An 18,901-nucleotide genomic window follows, 5' to 3' on the forward strand; every position below is an offset into this window, starting at 1 on the left:
TGATCTTGTCACCCTAATTCTCTTCTTTGCAGAGTAAAATGTGAATAAAAAATGTGACAATCCCACACAAAACCTTCAAATCAGAAGAGAATCTTTACATTCCTCCTAATTTTCTTAAAATAAAAATATTCAAAAAATATAAATACATAGACATCAGTATATTCATACAGATATACATAACGGGTAGCTGAAGGATCTTCTAACAAGGATGTCATTAACTTTGGTGTGAAAGGTCTCTGACAGTGTTTATGATGACCAGTCACTGAAAGGTTTGAACATTTTTATGTGGCTGAAATACATTATTTCTTCTGGACCCCTCAGATCATAAAGCCTTTGTGGGGCTACCCGCAAAACCAAGAACTTGCTCTTATGTTGCTATCACCACCTCTGATTTTTGAACCTCTGTGGGTGTCTTAGAAATCTCATCTGAAATGGCTGCTGTTAAAACGCCCATGTGCTGCATCTGAAAAGATATTTTTATTATTTGTTACCATAATAGCTGGAATTTTTGACTACTTTTCCTTTCTATAGGTAATTTTACATTTTTAAATGTGAGTGCTTGTATTAAAGTTGTAGGGACTTTGCATAAGAGTTTTAAAAAATTAATGCGTTGATCAAATTTTGGAACTAGAAAAGAGGATTGGGGTGACCTGATTTCTCTCAGTCCTTTTGCTTGGTTACAGAGTGGGAACCACATCAGATGGTGACCATTCTGCTCCTTATACAATTCCTAGGAAGTCAGTCCACAGTCTCCTTTAATGATCCACCCCAGGACTCAACAGCCCAGATTGTTGAAATATCCTATTATATAAACCTTGAATCTTGAAGTCTCTCCATGTTTTGTTTTCCATTTTCCATGGAATTTGAAACTTCTCTAGTTTAATAATTCTTAATACACTTTGATGTGATTATTAAATGATCTGGAACATAATTTTCTAAAGGTAAGACATCTTAAGCATTTAGCATTTCTCATGTCTTCCTTTGCACTCTATCTTTTGTATATTTTGGAATATGAATAACTAATCATGTTTGAAATTGTTTCAAAGCTTCATAATTTACAAAGCAATTTTTATATCCATTGTGGTCTTTGTCTCATTGTGATAAACAAGGAGACAAGGGTTTCATGCACTTAGGGAAGAAAGAAATCTGGGAAGGAAGGAAGTGAAAGTGATGTGTAATGAAGGGTTGAATAGAGCAGGAGATGGATGTAAGAACGTGAAATAATGGGATGCTTAGGTATTTCAGTGGCCAAACTATGTAAGATAGGTAGTCCTGCCAAGAACAGTTGCCTTTTTCTGATTCACTAATTTTTGTAGCAAAATCAAAGCCTCATATGTTTTGCAGACTCTTGCCTGATGAATCCCATCCTGGCAAACCTGGCACACAGATGCTCCGCACACAGGTTTGTACACAGACCTTGACAAGTGAAATGAACCGATTTGCACTGTGGCCACCAAAGGCTCTTTGGTCTGCCCCTCTTTCCCTCCAATTTTCTGTACTCTTCCTGCATGTTCTACCGGGTAGGAAGTGGGAAATGGATAGCTCAAACACATACATTAAAAGTTGTAGGGATAAAGTTGACTCCGTTACAGATTAAAGTTACACTGCTGGTTCAGCAGTAAAGAACCCATTTGCCAATGCAGGAGACCCAGGTTCGATATTCTGATTGGTGAAGATCCCCTGGACAAAGAAATGGCAACCCACTCCAGTATTCATGCCAGGGAAATCCCATGGACAGAGGAGCCAATGGTTATGGTCTGTAGGGTTGCAAAAGAATCAGGCACAAACTAGTGACTAAATAACAAAATCAGGGAAGTCTTTCCCCATCATTCCCTCTTTCAGTCATATGTTTGGAAAATGGGGAGACTCCAGATTGAGCAGTTATGATATACAGATATTTGTCTAAACTGGTTCTGGATCTGACTCATCTGTAACTGAATCTTGGTTAACAGACCTGCATTTCATTTCTACTTAAATTCCGAAAGTGCTTCGGAGATTTTGATCAGGTTCTTTTGAATGTACTTTTAGTTAGTCACCTTTGACACAGTTTATAGACTAAGCAGAACCTCCCAAAACTTTGCAGAATGAAATTGCATCCCCTAAAATGGTTACTTGTTGTATTGCTCAGTAACTGATTTGTGTAAGAAAGCAGGCTGACCTGGGCTATTTTCTTTCCTAAAATCCGGATGTGCTACAATTAAGACACAACACAACCAAGTAAATAGAAATGCTAAAAAAAGAAATGTTGGTATCTTTGAAACATAGTGGCTTTCAGTATGAACCTTGGGGTCCTGTAACCCTTGTACATACTCCCACTCCAACACTCACTAACTCTGAATCTTTCAGTTCAGTTCAGCCGCTCAGTCGTGTCCGACTCTCCACGACCCCATGAATCACAGCACGCCAGGCCTCCCCGTCCATCACCAACTCCCGGAGTTCACTCAAACTCATGTCCACAGAATCGATGATAGGCAAGCCTTATTTTCCTTCTCTCCATAATGCCATTCAAACTAGTGTCCACTTCATGTAGTTGCATGAGAATTAATGAAGATAATGCAAGAAAAAAATTTCAGAGAAAGACCAGAAGAAGATAAATGCTTGACCAATGTTTGTCATTTCACATTTTCTTATTTGTGAAGTTACAACGATGGAGCCTTGTCAAGCAACACCAGCCTCACGGATGTGTAGTAAAGGGCTCAGCCTCATCCAAAGGGAAGTCTGGACTTTGCCCTTGTTTCCTGGGAGCTCCTCTCTAAACCCTTAGGTTGTTTCCTCTGGGAAATGGTGACTAAAGGTGTCAAAGGTTGACACTGAGAATAGTGCTATTGTTTATGTGAGGGTCTTGGGCCAGTCTGATAGGGATGTCAACAGTGTGATTTAGAGTAAAAACTTTGGGCCACAAGAATGATTTGATTCAGATGGGGTTTTTGGTCATGCAGTATCAGCTGCACCTCTCGAGAGGTTTGAGCCTGAGATCAGCTGTATGGACCATCAATTATGCCTAGGCAATGGTGCCCCAGAAAAAGCTCGACACAGAGCCTGGAGGGAGCTCCCATGTCTGCAAGTACTCACTACCGGCACATCGGTGCTAGGAACACAAAGCTGCCCATGACACCCTGGGAAGAGGAAATAAAAGTTCCGTGTTTCACACTTTCTTTTACTCTGTCCTATATGCCTACAATCCATGAGTACAATCTATGGGGTTGCAAATAGACAAGAGTGAGCGAATAAACACAGCAATGTTCATTGCAGCACTGTTTACAATAGCCAGGATATGGAAGCAACCTAAATGTCGATCAACAGAGAAATGGACAAAGAAGATGCAGTGCAGATATACAATATAATGTTACTCAGCCATAAGAAGGAATAAAATAATGCTATCAGAAGCAATACGGATGGACCTGTATATGGTCATACCAGGTGAAGTAAGTCAGACAGAGAAAGACAAATGTATATTATATCACTAATATGTGGAATATTTAAAAATGGTACAAGTGAACTTATTTACAAACAGGAAGAGAGTCACAATGTAGAAAATAATCTTATGATTCCAGTGGGAAGAAGGGAGGGATGAATTGTGACATTGGGATTGACGGGTACACACTAATATATATAAGATAGACAACTAGTCAGGACCTACTGTATAGAACAGGAAACTCTACTCACCTCTCTGTAATGACCAACATGAGTTCAGTCACTCAGTCGTGTCCAACTCTTTGCGACCTCATGAACCGCAGCACGCCAGGCTTCCCTGTTCATCCCAACTCCCAGAGTCTACCCAAACTCATGCCCATTGAGTCGGTGATGCCACCTAACCATCTCATCCTCTGTCATCCCCTTTTTCTCCTGCCCTCAATCTTTCCCAACATCAGGGTCTTTTCAAATGAGTCAGCTCTTAGCATCAGGTGGCCAAAATATTGGAGTTTCAGTGTCAACATCAGTCCTTCCAGTGAACACCCAGGACTGATCTCCTTTAGGATGGACTGTTGGATCTCCTGCAGTCCAAGGGACTCTCAAGATTCTTCTCCAACACCACAGTTCAAAAGCATCAATTCTTTGGCCCTCAGCTCTTTATATTCCAAATCTCACATCCACACATGACTACTGAGAAAACCATAGCCTTGGCTAGATGGACTTTCATTGACAAAGTAATGTCTCTGCTTTTGAATGTGCTGTCTAGATTGGTCATAACTTTCCTTCTGAGGAGTAAGAGTCTTTTAATTTCATGGCACAATCACCATCTGCAGTGATTTTGGAGCTGAAAAAAGTAAAGTCAGCCACTGTTTCCAGTTGCCCCATCTATTTGCCATGAAGTGATGGGACCGGATGCCATGATTTTAGTTTTCTAAAAGTTGAGCTTTAAGCCAACTTTTTCACTCTCCTCTTTCACTTTCATCAAGAGGCTCTTTAGTTCTTCTTCACTTTCTGCCATAAGGGTGGTATCATCTGCATATCTGAGGCTATCGATATTTCTCCCGGCAGTCTTGATTCCAGCTTGTGCTTGATCCAGCCCAGCGTTTCTCATGATGTACTTTGCATATAAGTTAAATAAGCAGGGTGACAATATACAGCTTTGACATATTCCTTTGCCTATTTCGAACCCATCTGTTGCTCCATGGGAAAAGAATCTAAATAAGAGTGGATATATGTATATATATATAATTTATTCGCAGTTCAACAAAAACTGACATTTATAGCATTGTAAATCAATTATACTGCACAAAAAAATGAATTAAAAATAAATCAAAGATCTGGAATAAAGCATAACAATGTGTATAGCAGTTCTAAATGAGCTCTTGGAGTCCTAGCTGATTTTGGAACTCAAGAATGGTCTTGGGAGATCCCTAAACTTGTAACTGCTATCTGAAGTGAATAAAGTCTTGAGGACTTTCCATTCTGAAATTTGCATCTGTCTAAGGCCCTTTTTTTCATATGCATAGCCATGATGTTTCTGTGTTGGTCAACTGGTACTTTGTCTAAGAACTCAGTAATTAACTCATATTTCAAACAGGAACATGTATAGCAGGGGGGATTTCTCAATGACTGATAACCAAGGAAGACCCTGGAGACACCCGTATACTGTTGTGAAGTCCATCAAGGAGTTTGCCGTCTCAGACCCTCCACCTGGGGCTGCTGGTCCTTATTCAACTTCCTCGGTCCTTGGCTTCCTATCAGCACCACAGAGCGTTCAGTGTGGACAAGGCATTGGGTTACCTTAGACAAGTCAGTCTCCTCATTGGGTGCCATGGTCTAAATGCTTGTGTTCTCCCAAAATTCATATGTTGAAAACCTAATCTCCAAAGTGATGATTTTAGGAAGTGGGACCATCGGAATATGATTAGGTTATGATGGCAGGGCCCAATGAATGGGATTAGGTCTCTTGTGAAAGAGGCCTGAAATAGTTGTTCATCCCTTATATTTAGGGATATGTACTGGAAGAGGCCCTCATTCACTCAGCCATGCTGGCACCCTGATTTTTGACTTCTTGCCAAAGAACTGTGATAAATAACATGGTTTATAAACCACCCAGACTCTGGCATTTTGTAACAGCAGCCTGCATGCACTAAAACACTGGACATTATTAAATGGGAAAAAAAAAATTGTTAATCTTGTTTTCCCTTCCAAGGTCATGAATGTAGAACAGGTGGCATAGATATTCAATTCCTGAGGCACATGGTAACATACTCCATATTGTACATTTCTTTAAAATTGTAGTTCTTTGACATGCTCACCTGGGAACATATTTTCTTAGAGGTAATTAACATTTAAACCAATAGATTGTGGATTTTATGAGATCAGTTGAAGGTGTTAAGAGGAAAGATAGAGGTTTCCCAAAATAAAAACAATTCAGCCTGAAGACAGCACCATTACTGGTACCCCAATCACCAGCCCGTCAGCCTAAAGATGAAGCAACTGGACCCTAAAGCCTGTCACTGGACTATCAGAACCCTAACATAACAGCTCTTTGACTTCGAAAACTTATCTTCACTTCTCTAGGGCTTGGTTTTCTCAACTGTTAAAGGAAAATTAGAGAAGAAAATCCTTTACATTTCCAAAGATTATGCAAATCTCTGTATAAAACATGATTCCAAACTGAGGTTGTATTCTTTTTCCAGAAAAGAAAATCATCGGTTGGTTGTGCAGCTTCCATGTTAGGATCCCTTATACTTCTCATTATCTGCTCTATCTCACAGTGTATTTCTCTAAATAGCTTTAAGAAAAAAATCCTTGATAGAAATAATTACTTGACTGTTACGGAATGTTACTTTTATCTTTGATCTTCCACTGAAAAGCAGGAGTTTCAGTTAAGCACACTAATGAGAGAAACTGTTTCTAAATGTCAGTATTTCACCTTGAGAAGTTTGCTGTGCGTAGTTGTTCAATCGTGTCCAACACTTTATGACCCTATGAACTGATGACCCCTTGGATTGCAGCCCGCCAGGCTCCTCTGTCCATGGGGATTCTCTAGGCAAGAATACTGGAGTGATTTGAAATACCCTCTTCCAGGGATCTTCCTGAACAGGGATTAGAACCCAGGTCTCCTGTATACAGGTGGACTCTTTACTGTCTGAGCTGCCAGTTCCTAATAAAATGGGTCTTGAAGTATACAGAAGATGTGTGATCTGTCTACTTTTGTCTCCTGCAACAGTGGGTTCTTTTCCAGCTAATATATCAGACCCATTTCTATTTACCTGAACGCTATCTAGAATGCAATCTCTTTTTAAAAGAAAAAAATCAACACAAAAGGAACTTTTATCTGGAATAGCAGTTAAGATTTTGTCCAGTTGTCCGTTTATCCAAAATACCAGAGGCTGGGTATTTGCTTTTAATCGCAATATTTACCTCAGAAAGAACAAATGGCTGGCCAGTTTCTGCCATGTTTGATACTCAATAAATAGTAACTTCAGGGCAATTGGCATACCCCTGTAGCCCCAGTGGAACTGAATTAAAACACTAGGAATTTGTGTTGTTCAGATAATTAACTATAAGACAGAATGTGGTCAGTGAGATAAAAATGGTGAAAATGAAATTAGGAAGCCATAAGGAGGAAGATGGTACTTTCATCTGGGAAAAGTAGGTAACGATTCTACAAGGAGGTGAATTTCTTTTGTACCTTCAAAGATAAATTAGGTGTTTGTGTACAATGTAAGAATATTTGACTTGTAGGCTCTCCTTAAAGTATTTTTATTTTTCATGATCAGAGAATACAGCTAAGAAACTGAACTCCTCTAGCGAAGTTGAGAATCCTATGGTAAAAAGTAGACTCAAGTGGCAGGTTCAGAGCAGTGTCTCTAGTTCTGTCCTATTCAGCCTTTTAGTCAGTGACTGGATTATCACATTATCTTAAGACATGAATCTGTGAGGCCTAGTGTATGTGGAATAAAAGACTGAAAATCCAGTGGTTTCCATCTAATAGGGTAACAATTAAAACCAAATGCATCCACAGTTCTCTGAAAATGAAAGTTTCTCAGTGGTGTCTGACTCTTTGTGAACCCATGGACTATACAGTCCATGGAATTCTACAGGTCAGAATACTGGAGTGGATAGCCTTTTCCTTCTCAAGGGAATCTTCCCATCCCAGGGATCAAACCCAGGCCTCCCACATTGCAGGCCGATTTTTTAACAGCTAAGCCAAAAGGGAAGCCCCCACAGTTCTAGTTCTGTAACTATGTCTAAATAATCAGGGTATGAGGGTTTGGGCTGGGGAGAAAAGACCTCAGTGGTTTTAGTTCACTGTGTGCTATGAGAGAAGCATCAAAAATTCATTGAGATTTTTTTCTGCACGAACAAAAGTGTTTCATTGGACAAACACCTAACGAAGGCCTGTTGGATGCAAAGAATGGACAGCAAGAGCAAACATGTGGACTCTGTAAATTAGGACTTAAATTTTAATAGAAAAACAGAAATGAGGTAAATTTCAAAGTTGTATGTTGCACAGCAATTGGGACACATGTCGAGAGGGAAAGCCCAGAATGCCATGTGTGCACATAACAGGGAGACCTGAGCTGTGTCAGAGTCAGGAGGCTGCTTTGTGGAAGTGGTTTTTACTGAGATCTGAAAGATGTCAGGGGAGTCCAGAGGTAAGAGAGCGAGGGTCTCACCGGGAGAAGAAATGGCATTGATAAAAAGCGTTAGCCATACGTGAGAATATAGAGTGAGAAGAACAGACATGCCAGGATTGAACCTTCAAGGAATTCAATTTACTTGGTAAACTTATGCAAACTGGACAGTGAATACAAGGTGGAATATGATCAGTTCTGTGAAGAGATAAGAATCAAGTTTTGCAGAGCATAGGAGATATTTCCTTTGGCCTGGTAATTCGGTAAAGATTCACCTAAACCCAGGAAACCTGGATTCTATTGCTACTTTTGAATTGAGTTTTATAAGTTTAGATAAGTGACTTAATCATTCTTGGATTTACTTATATATCCTTAATATGGGAGGATTTTCTAGATAATTTCCAAGGTTTCTTCCTTTTCTGAATATCCATTGAATCCCACTGGTTATTATCTAGAATAAAAAATATCCTTTTACATACCAAGAGTAATGGCTGAAATATCTATAATATGATATAAAAAGTATTGAGATTCTTGGATTTTTTTCTTTTTTCAGTTTTTAAAATATGATTTCCAGATAAAATGGCAAGATATTAAATGTATACACTACAATTTAAATAGGTATACATGATTAATGGATTCCCTCATTGATTTAATTAACATATCTATTAATATCACCTTACATATTTACCTTTAAAGATCTTTTTGGTGAGGACTTTTAAGTTTTCCTTTCCTACATGTGTGCTAAGTAACTTCAGTCATGTCCAACTCTTTGTGACTCCATGGACAGTATAAACTGCCAGGCTCCTCTGTCCATGGGATTCTTTAGGAAAGAATACTAGAGTGGGTTGCCATGCCCTCCTCCAGGGGATCTTCCTGACCCAGGGATTCAACGCACATCTCTTATGCATCCTGCACTGGCAGAGGGTTCTTAACCACTAACACCACCTGGGAAGCCCCACAAATGTCAAGAACACATTACAGACCATAGTCACCATGTTACACGTTAGATCCTCAGAACTTATTCATCATCTTACAGCTTAAAGTTTGTGCACTTTGACCAAATCCATTCCTAAAACACTGATTTCTCAGCACTTATTTTTACATGACCTGTGACATGTTCTTGTATTTATGATTTTGGAGTCAGGAAAAAAGATGTCCCCCTCTTGTAAGCATTTTAGCGTTAGACTTTTGAGGGACCGTCTTTATCTAGCAGCTCCATAGCCACCCCTACCATTGTCAGAAATCAAGATGATTTATACAGATAAGGAAAATAAAGAAAACTGGCTTCCCTGGTGGCTCAAATGGTAGAGAATCTGCCTGCAAAGTGAGAGACCTGGGTTGCACCCCTGGGTCAGGGAAGATCCATGCAGAACAGAATGGTTACCCACTCCAGCATTCTTATCTGAAGAATCCTTTGGACAGAGAAGTCTGGTAGGCTACAGTCCATGGGGATCACAAAAATCAGACATGCCTGAGCGACTAACACACAATTATCTTTAAGGATTTGGGAGCTGTATCAGAGCTAAGGAAGGCTTAAGAGGAAAAGCAAACTCTTTGTGACAGGAAAGAACATGGGTGCATGAACACTTTTAGGCCAACAGGGCAAAGGAAGAAAATGGATATTGCAATCTCTAAAGAGTCTTGTACATAGCTGCAGCTGAAAGCAAGGTTCTCTGACCAGAGCTCTGGGCTTCAGTGGAGAAATTTGGCCACTGCCCAGCAAGAAAGGAGTCAGAGGAAAGAATCAATCCACTAATCCCTTTCTCCACTGATCACCAATCTCTTTTGTCCACCCCTGAACAAACTCAAGTAGAAGTCAGAGGCCAGGAGAGCTAGAGGGATAAAGTCTAGTCTTCTCAGCCTCCAAAGGTTCATAACATAATAGAAAATGATCAACAGATTTCCCCAGGGGCATATAAAGAATATCAAACACACCCACCATTTCTATGTAGTAGATATGTTTTCTTTATCTTATGAATCTAGTTATAGTTATTTTTGCTAGACATTTAGCATGACTGGTAGGATTAACTTTAATGCTGGAAATCAGTTTCTGATTTGACCTAGACTCAAGTTTTGTCACTGTATTTCTGGTATCATAATATTATTACTGGGACCCTGACTGTATCCTTGATTCACTTAAACCCTTTGAAGAGATAGGTAATGTGACCAGACTTAGGAAGGGACCAGAAATTATCAAGAGATGTTTTTATACATTGTTGAATTCATTTAGTTCATTTGTATGTGTGAGAGTAAAAGCTTTTAATTCCAAATTTGTGAGAGACGTTAGTCTGAAGTTTCCTTTTTGTATTGCCTTTGTCTGATTTTGATATAGAGCAATACTGGCCCCATGTAATTAGTTGGGAATGGTTTCCTACTGTTTCATTTTCTTGAAGAGATTGTGTCAAATTGAACTTAATTTTTAAAATATTTATTAGAATTCTCTGGTCAAGTATCTGAGATTGATAATTTCTTTTTCAAAAGTATTATGTCATAGTTTCAATCTCATTAAAGTTTATAGGAGTATTCAGATGATGTATCTATTTTTGCTTCAAGTATTTTGATATTATGTTGTTTGGTGTATACATATTTAGGATTATTACGTATTCCTGCTGGATTTACTCTTTTTTCCTTATGTAATGCCCTTCGATTCCTTTGTCCTTAGATATTTTCTTTGCTCTAAAGCCTACATTATCTAATATTAACATATGTTTTTAACATTTTATTTTCCAAATATCCATGCAATTATTGAGTATCTTGGGCTTTCCTGGTGGCTCAGACAGTAAGGAATCCATTTGCCTTGTGAAGACCTAGATTCAGTCCCTGGGTTGGGAAGATCCCCTGGAGGAGGACTTGGGAATCCATATTCTTGCCTGGAGAATTCCATGGACAGAGGAACCTGGTGGGCTACAGTCCACGGCGTCACAAAGAGTCAGACACAACTTAGCAACTAAACTGCTATTCCTTCATATTTATTCCTTCATATTTATTCCTTGGGAGGAACAGCCCTACTCAGGCTGCCTTCTGATGCTAGGTTGGACGTCAGGAATGCTGGGCCTGGGTTGTCTTTTTTTAGGTGCTGCTGTGTTGCTCTTCCATTCTTCAGGCCCTAATCTAGTTCACCTTCTTCTTGCCAAATATACAAGGTCTCCTTTAGTGGTCTCTTCTTATTTCCAGAACAGAGGAGTGGGCACAAAGAGATCAAGGCCATCTTGTCTGCACCAGAAGCCCAAGGGGTCTTTTATAACCTATGGAAGAGATTTCATGTGGGGAAGTTGAGGAGGAAAGTGGAAAGGAGTCCATAGCAGGCTGGAGATGAAAGTTATGGAATCCCTTTATTTAGAAAGCATCAGAAACTGAGAAAATATTTTTTCCAGGTGAGTTTACACAGAGCCTCAGAGATGGAAACATTTTTGAAGTTGGGTAGAAACCAAGAGACCTGACTGGACAGGGGAAAACTTGAATCTTGAATGCAATAAAGCATATTTGCTCCTCTCTGTGTGGTCTAAGTTGTTTTTCTTTAAATCACCTTCCTTTCTTCACCTTTATTCCCTAAACCCCATCCTCTGCTTTACTATTTCTTTTCCCATAGTACAGATCACCTGTTAACATACCAAATAATGTCCTTGGATTCAAGTTTATTGCAGATTATCTGTCTTCCTCCAGCTAGAATATCATCTCCATGAGGATAAGTGTCTGCCTGCTTTGGTTACTGAGGTAAACAAAGCACCTATAACAGTTTCTGAGTCAAGGAGGAATTAAGCCAATGATCAATTGGTTAAATGACCAATTACAGAGTACTGGGCAGGCCTAAAGAATGCTCAAACTACCGCACAATTGCACTCATCTCACACGCTAGTAAAGTCATGCTCAAAATTATCCAAGCCAGGGTTCAGCAATATGTGAACTATGAACTCCCAGATGTTCAAGCAGGTTTTAGAAAAGACAGAGGCACCAGAGATCAAATTGCCAACATCTTCTGGATCATGGAGAAAGCAAGAGAGTTCCAGAAAAACATCTATTTCTGCTTCATTGACTATGCCAAAGCCTTTGACTGTGTAATCACAATAAACTGTGGAACCTTCTGAAAGAGATGGGAATACCAGACCACCTGACCTGCCTCTTGAGAAACCTGTATGCCGGTCAGGAAGCAACAGTCAGAACTGTACATGGAACAACAGACTGGTTCCAAATAGGAAAAGGAGTATGTCAAGGCTGTATATTGTCACCTTGCTTATGTAACTTATATGCAGAGTACATCATGAGGAACGCTGGGCTGGAAGAAGCACAAGCTGGAATCAAGATTGCCAGGAGAAATATCAATAACCTCAGATATGCAGATGACACTACCCTTATGGCAGAAAGTGAAGAGGAACTCAAAAGCCTCTTGATGAAACTGAAAGAACAGAGTGAGAAGGTTGGCTTGAAGCTCAACATTCAGAAAACAAAGATCATGGCATCTGGTCCCATCACTTCATGGGACATATTTGGAAAAACAGTGGAAACAGTGTCAGACTTTATTTTTGGGGGCTCCAAAATCACTGCAGATGCTGATTGCAGCCATGAAATTAAAAGACGCTTACTCCTTGGAAGGAAAGTTATGACCAACCTTGATAGTATATTAAAAGGCAGAGACATTACTTTGCCAACCAAGGTCCGTCTAGTCAAGGCTATGGTTTTTCCCGTGGTCATGTATGGATGTGAGAGTTGGACTGTGAAGAAAGCTGATCGCTGAAGAATTGATGCTTTTCAACTGTGGTGCTGGAGAAGACTCTTGGACTGCGAGGAGATCCAACCAGTCCATTCTAAAGGAGATCAATCCTGGGTGTTCATTGGAAGGACTGATGCTAAAGCTGAAACTGCAATACTTTGGCCACCTCATGCGACGAGTTGGCTCACTGGAAAAGACTCTGATGCTAGGAAAGGTTGGTGGCGGGAGGAGAAGGGGACGACAGAGAATGAGATGGCTGGATGGCATCACCGACTCGATGGACATGAGTTTGAGTGAACTCTGGGAGTTGGTGACGGATAGGGAGGCCCGGCGTGCTGTGCTTCATGGGGTCGTGGAGAGTCGGACACAACTGAGCAACTGAACTGAACTGAACTGAACTGGGCAGGCCTATACGTTTCAAAATATTGTGGTTTCGATTAGCTATTGTAAACAAACAGTTCTGCAGTTACTGTTACAAGGTTAAGACACGATTCTGTTTCTTTTATCAGCATAAACATAAACTACATTTGAAGACAAGGTTTTAGACCCAACATGATAGCTAAAATGCACATTTGAAAAAAAAATGTACTAGTTGATTTGTTTTATTCATCCAAAATAGAACTATATTCCTTTTCAAAACTTTTCCTTACATAATTGTGTGTACATATATGTTTATATGTATAAATAAAATTCCATCTAGTCAAAGCTATGCTTTTTCCAGTAGTCAGTATGGATGTGCTAGCTGGACCATAAGGAAACTGAGCACTGAGGAACTGACGCTTTTGAGCTGTGGTGTTGGAGAAGACTCTTGAGAGTGCCATGGACTGCAAGGAGATCAAACTAGTAAATACTAAAGGAAATCAGGCCTGAATATTCATTGAAAGGACGTATATTGAAGCTGAAGCTCCAATACTTTGGCCACCTGATGCAAAGAACTGACTCAGTGGAAAAATCCCTGATGCTGGGAAAGATGGATGCCAGGAGGAGAAGGAGATGGCAGAGCATAGATGGTTGGGTGGCATAAGTGAATTGAGGAACATGAGTTTGAGCAAGCTCTAGGAGATGTTGGAAAACAGGGAAACCATGTGCTGCAGTCCATGGGGTCTCAAAGAGTGGATATGACTGAGTAACTGAACTTAACTGAAGGCATGCATATATGTTATATATATAACATAATGATTGTATGATCATTATACATAGGTCACATTGGCAAATATGTTATTTTAACTTCAGGTATCATTATACACAGATAATGTTGACATATAATGTTATTTTGGTTTCAGGTGTACAATATAATTATTTTATATATATTGCAAAATGATCACCGCAGTAACTCTGGTGAACATCCGTCACTAGATACAATTACAATTTTCTTGCAATGAGAACTTTTATGATCTCTTGGCAGTGTTCAAACTGGCAATAAGTATATTCCCGTTTTGACTTAGTGCACTTAAATGAGACAAGTCGCTTTGAGTCTTAGAATCAAAGATTAATGTTGAAACAGTTGAGTTGAATCAAACTTCTCAGTGCCAACTCATACAGAGCTTTCTTGAAAAATCCATCCCTGATTAGGCCCACCAGGCTCCCATCACACATGGTATGGTGTGCAGGCATATATTGGTGTTTAAGGCTTATGCTATCTTTTCCACTTGTCCATGCATTTCTTGTCGGAGAAGGCAATGGCAAGCCACTCCAGTACTCTTGCCTAGAAAATCCCACGGATGGAGGAGCCTGGTAGGCTGCAGTCCGTGGGGTCGCTATGGGTCGGACACGACTGAGCAACTTCACTTTCACTTTTCACTTTCACACATTGGAGAAGGAAATGGCAACCCACTCCAGCGTTCTTGCCTGGAGAATCCCAGGGACGGGGGAGCCTGGTGGGCTTCCGTCTATGGGGTCACACAGAGTCGGACACGACTGAAGTGACTTAGCAGCAGCAGCATGCATTTCTTTCTCGATTCATCCGTCTCCTGTCTTCACTATCCAAACAGGTTATAATTATGGCAGAAGACATCTAAGTAGCTAGACTTGCAATTGCTGCCCACTGGGCATTTTGGAAAGAGGCTAGGAAGGAGTCCTTCCAGTTTTGGAGTTTTAATTTCAGGGGATTAGAAAGCTTTTCAGTTTGAAAACTCCATCAATACAAATATATCTCAGAAGTGAACACTGTTTAATTATTTATTTGATTAGTGATTAGCTGACCATCTGCTGAGAGTAAGGCAATGAAGGGATAGGAAGCAAGGGAGGATTCAGGCAAAAGGAAGGAGAAACTCTTGGAGAAAGTAGACACATGATTAAGGAGAACATTACCTCTATTTGGTTGAGGTTTAGGTTTTGTTTAGGCTGGCTCTGTAAACGTATGGGTTGTTTCCATTTTATTTCCATTCATCCTCTATGCTTTACAATGTATGTCTTATTTAAGTGTTGAAAGTGACTAGTAACTTACTGCTTGTTATCACTGGGTAGTTGTGCTTTGATTCTGGTATACCATAGGGCCTAGCAGAGACTCCGTAGAGTGCTTATTTCTATCATTTGCTGCAGAACCTTAACATTTTTTGGTCATTTCTGGTACTAAATTGATGAAATACAAAAAAAAAAAAAAGAGCTCAGATGCTTTTGGATAAACCCTTATTTGATCTCCTCCCTTCTCTCTGACTTTTCAGTCATTTATTGACTCAACTAGTCCCATATTGTTGGATACCTTTTCTGACTCTGATGTCTGCCTCATTCCTTGCATGTGGTCAAGGTCTACTTCATTTCCTGTATCTCTCACATCCTTTGCATCTTTTCACTTGGCAGAGCCCTCTTTGATTTTTAGTGTCATAATATTCCCAGCTCTTTCTGGTCTCTTTCTCTTTCTCTACCAGCCCCAACAGCCACAACTCCTCAATCCACATTAAAGTTTCTCTTCTTTAATTGTGGATAATTTGCTCTCTTGGACTAAATGTTCTTGGTTTCCTGTTTCCTCTGTAGAATAAAGACAAACTCTCCCAATAGGCATATGTGATTCTCCCTAATACATAAAAATCCATACAAGTATTTCTCCATTCTTACCTTACAATAATATATACAATTTATCATGGGGGCATAATCATGAGAGATACAACATATATGGTAAATAATGAACATTTTTTGTGTTTTTGTCAGACTTGATGATTCACTGATACCTTATAATGCTATACGTATTACTATCTCAGTTGCCTTGATCTAGGATTTCGGAGATCCTTGCTTCATAAGATGATCCTAAATGAATTGACTGATACACTGTTTTCCTATTTTTGACAATCAATATCCCATCAACCTTTCAAAACTCCATCATAAAGCCATCTCATCTGTGTCACTCCTATGATACACTCAGATGGCTCTAGCTTTACTTCAATCCACTGTAGCACTGTGTTTGCATCACATCTTACCCTTCTTCACTCTACCCTGTAATATAGCAGTTCGTGTGTTTATATCACCCTCTCCTTCTCCACAAGTTGTGGGCCCTTCTTCTGGAAAATAGAGACTTTTTAAACCTCAGTTTAAGTCCTCACTGTATCCATGACATGTGATTTACTATCTATAAGGTCAGTGAATTTAAAGATTCTTCTTTTGTTTGTTTCCATTCGGTAACCACTGCTACTATTTTTGATATAGCAGGGCCATTTCTTCAAATGTAATCTTACATGGAAACCTGTAAAAGAGGGAAAAATCGACACTTTCTGGATGGCAAGGGTGTGATTGTTAAATCCTGTCCAAACATCCCCTCTAGGTTATTCCTGACTGACTTTATAGAATATCTATGGATCTGTTCAATATTTTCTGAAATTTACAGTATTAACTTTACATGTCACAGTCAAGCAAGGGAGAGCTCTCAATGTCACCACCTCTGTTCTTGATGTAAAGTCCTAAATTAATGCTTGAAATAAATTTTATAAGAGTAAAATACATGAAGATATGTGTGGTCTATTGGTGAGTGTACGTTTCTTCCAATTGCATTGTCCACCTTATTGTCAAATTTTCCTTCTGATAAATACCAGCCTTTCTGCTGGAAATACCTAGAGATTGAAGTAAAGAAAGTTAAGCAAGTAATGAATAGAATTAGATGTTTGGGGGCAGTAAGTGACTTAGAAAGTGCTTACAGGGTTTTTTTTTCATGATCTTTTACCTTTCGGAATAAGAAAGTGAAAATACAAGAAGGCTGACACTTCACATGCATGGAGGGGCTAAAGGAGGGACTGATAGATTGGTTTGGGGCAGAGTATTCTGTCATGTTCTGAATGGTTTGGGTCATCCCAGGTAGAGGCAGGAGCAGGACTCAGCCAAGAATAACCCTGCCTATGAGGGAAGAGGTTGGTTTCTTTGGACAGTGTTCCTGTATGTGAGTCAAAGTTGTTGTTGCCTAAAAGAAGATAATTTAGCTAGATTTTGCCCTGAAGAGCTGCCAAGCTCTGTTCATCTCTAGAACTATGGCCTTTAGTAACAACAAAAGAATACTGCTAATATAAAGGACAATTTCAGAAAAAATAGGGGAAAGACAAAATGGAAATGAAAGGGAGTTTGAGATATTTGCTCTTAGGATACTAAAAAAAGCAAATATACTTGGGTTAAAAATAAAGTGTTCTAATAGCAGTTCATCCTTCACTACTCAAGTCCTTGACTCACTTTCCCTTTGCTGCTTTTCCTTCCTTCTGTCTTTCTCTTCCTTCTCTCTTATCCATCTCCCTTTCCCTTCTATGTTTTGATTTCCCATTTTCTGTTTACTAGGAATTACTGCTAAAGCCCTAAAGATGCTGCAGAACCAGCCCAGCAACATCACTGACTTCTTAGGAGAGCCAGTCAAGAGACTGGCCCTCACCCCAAGTTGTTTGGAGGCTGTTGAACCAGCTGAGCAACCCTAATCCAGTCACATTCCTCCAGTCTCAGTAGAGAATCAGTCTATTTGGAGGATTTTATAATTCAGGTACCTACTAGGGCATGTTTGTAAGGCCAAATAATTAATGACAAGATCAGTTCAGTTCAGTTCAGTTCAGTCGCTCAGTCGTGTCCGACTCTCCGCGACCCCATGAATCACAGCACGCCAGGCCTCCCTGTCCATCACCAACTCCCGGAGTACACTCAAACTCATGTCCACAGAGTCGGTGATGCCATCCAGCCATCTCATTCTCCGTCGTCCCCTTCTCCTCCCGCCCCCAACCTTTCCCAGCATCAGAGTCTTTTCCAGTGAGTCAACTCGTCTCATGAGGTGGCCAAAGTATTGGAGTTTCAGCTTTAGCATCAGTCCCTCCAATGAACATCCAGGATTGATCTCCTTTAGAATGGACTGGTTGGATCTCCTTGCAGTATAAGGGACTCTCAAGAGTCTTCTCCAACACCACAGTTCAAAAGCATCGATTCTTCGGCGATCAGCTTTCTTCACAGTCCAACTCTCACATCCATACATGACCACGGGAAAAACCATTGCCTTGACTAGACGGACCTTGGTCGGCAAAGTAATGTCTCTGCTTTTTAATATACTATCAAGGTTGGTCATAACTTTCCTTCCAAGGAGCAAGCGTCTTTTAATTTCATGGCTGCAATCAGCATCTGCAGTGATTTTGGAGCCCAAAAAAACAAAGTCTGACACTGTTTCCACTGTTTTTCCATCTATTTCCCATGAAGTGATGGGACCAGATGCCATGATCTTTGTTTTCTGAATGTTGAGCTTCAAGCCAACCTTTTCACTCTCCTCTTTCACTTTCATCAAGAGGCTTTTGAGTTCCTCTTCACTTTCTGCCATAAGGGTAGTGTCATCTGCATATCTGAGGTTATTGATATTTCTCCCAGCAATCTTGATTCCAGCTTGTGCTTCTTCCAGCCCAGCGTTCCTCATGATGTACTCTGCATATAAGTTAAATAAGTAAGGTGACAATATACAACCTTGACGCACTCCTTTTCCTATTTGGAACCAGTCTGTTGTTCCATGACCGGTTCTAACTGTTGCTTCCTGACCTGCATACAGGTTTCTCAAGAGGCAGGTCAGGTGGTCTGGGAATGACAAGATAGTTACTCTAAAAGGAAGAGAGAATGGTATCTCGCTTCTCAGATAAATGTGTTTTTGAATCCAGCTTTCTGATCTACTTGGTGTCTATGTGACCAGTTGGACAATTGT

The sequence above is a fragment of the Moschus berezovskii genome, chromosome 23 (assembly GCF_049115385.1).
Source record: "Moschus berezovskii isolate FMDL1 chromosome 23, NW_MosBer_1.0, whole genome shotgun sequence".
Classification (NCBI taxonomy): domain Eukaryota; kingdom Metazoa; phylum Chordata; class Mammalia; order Artiodactyla; family Moschidae; genus Moschus; species Moschus berezovskii.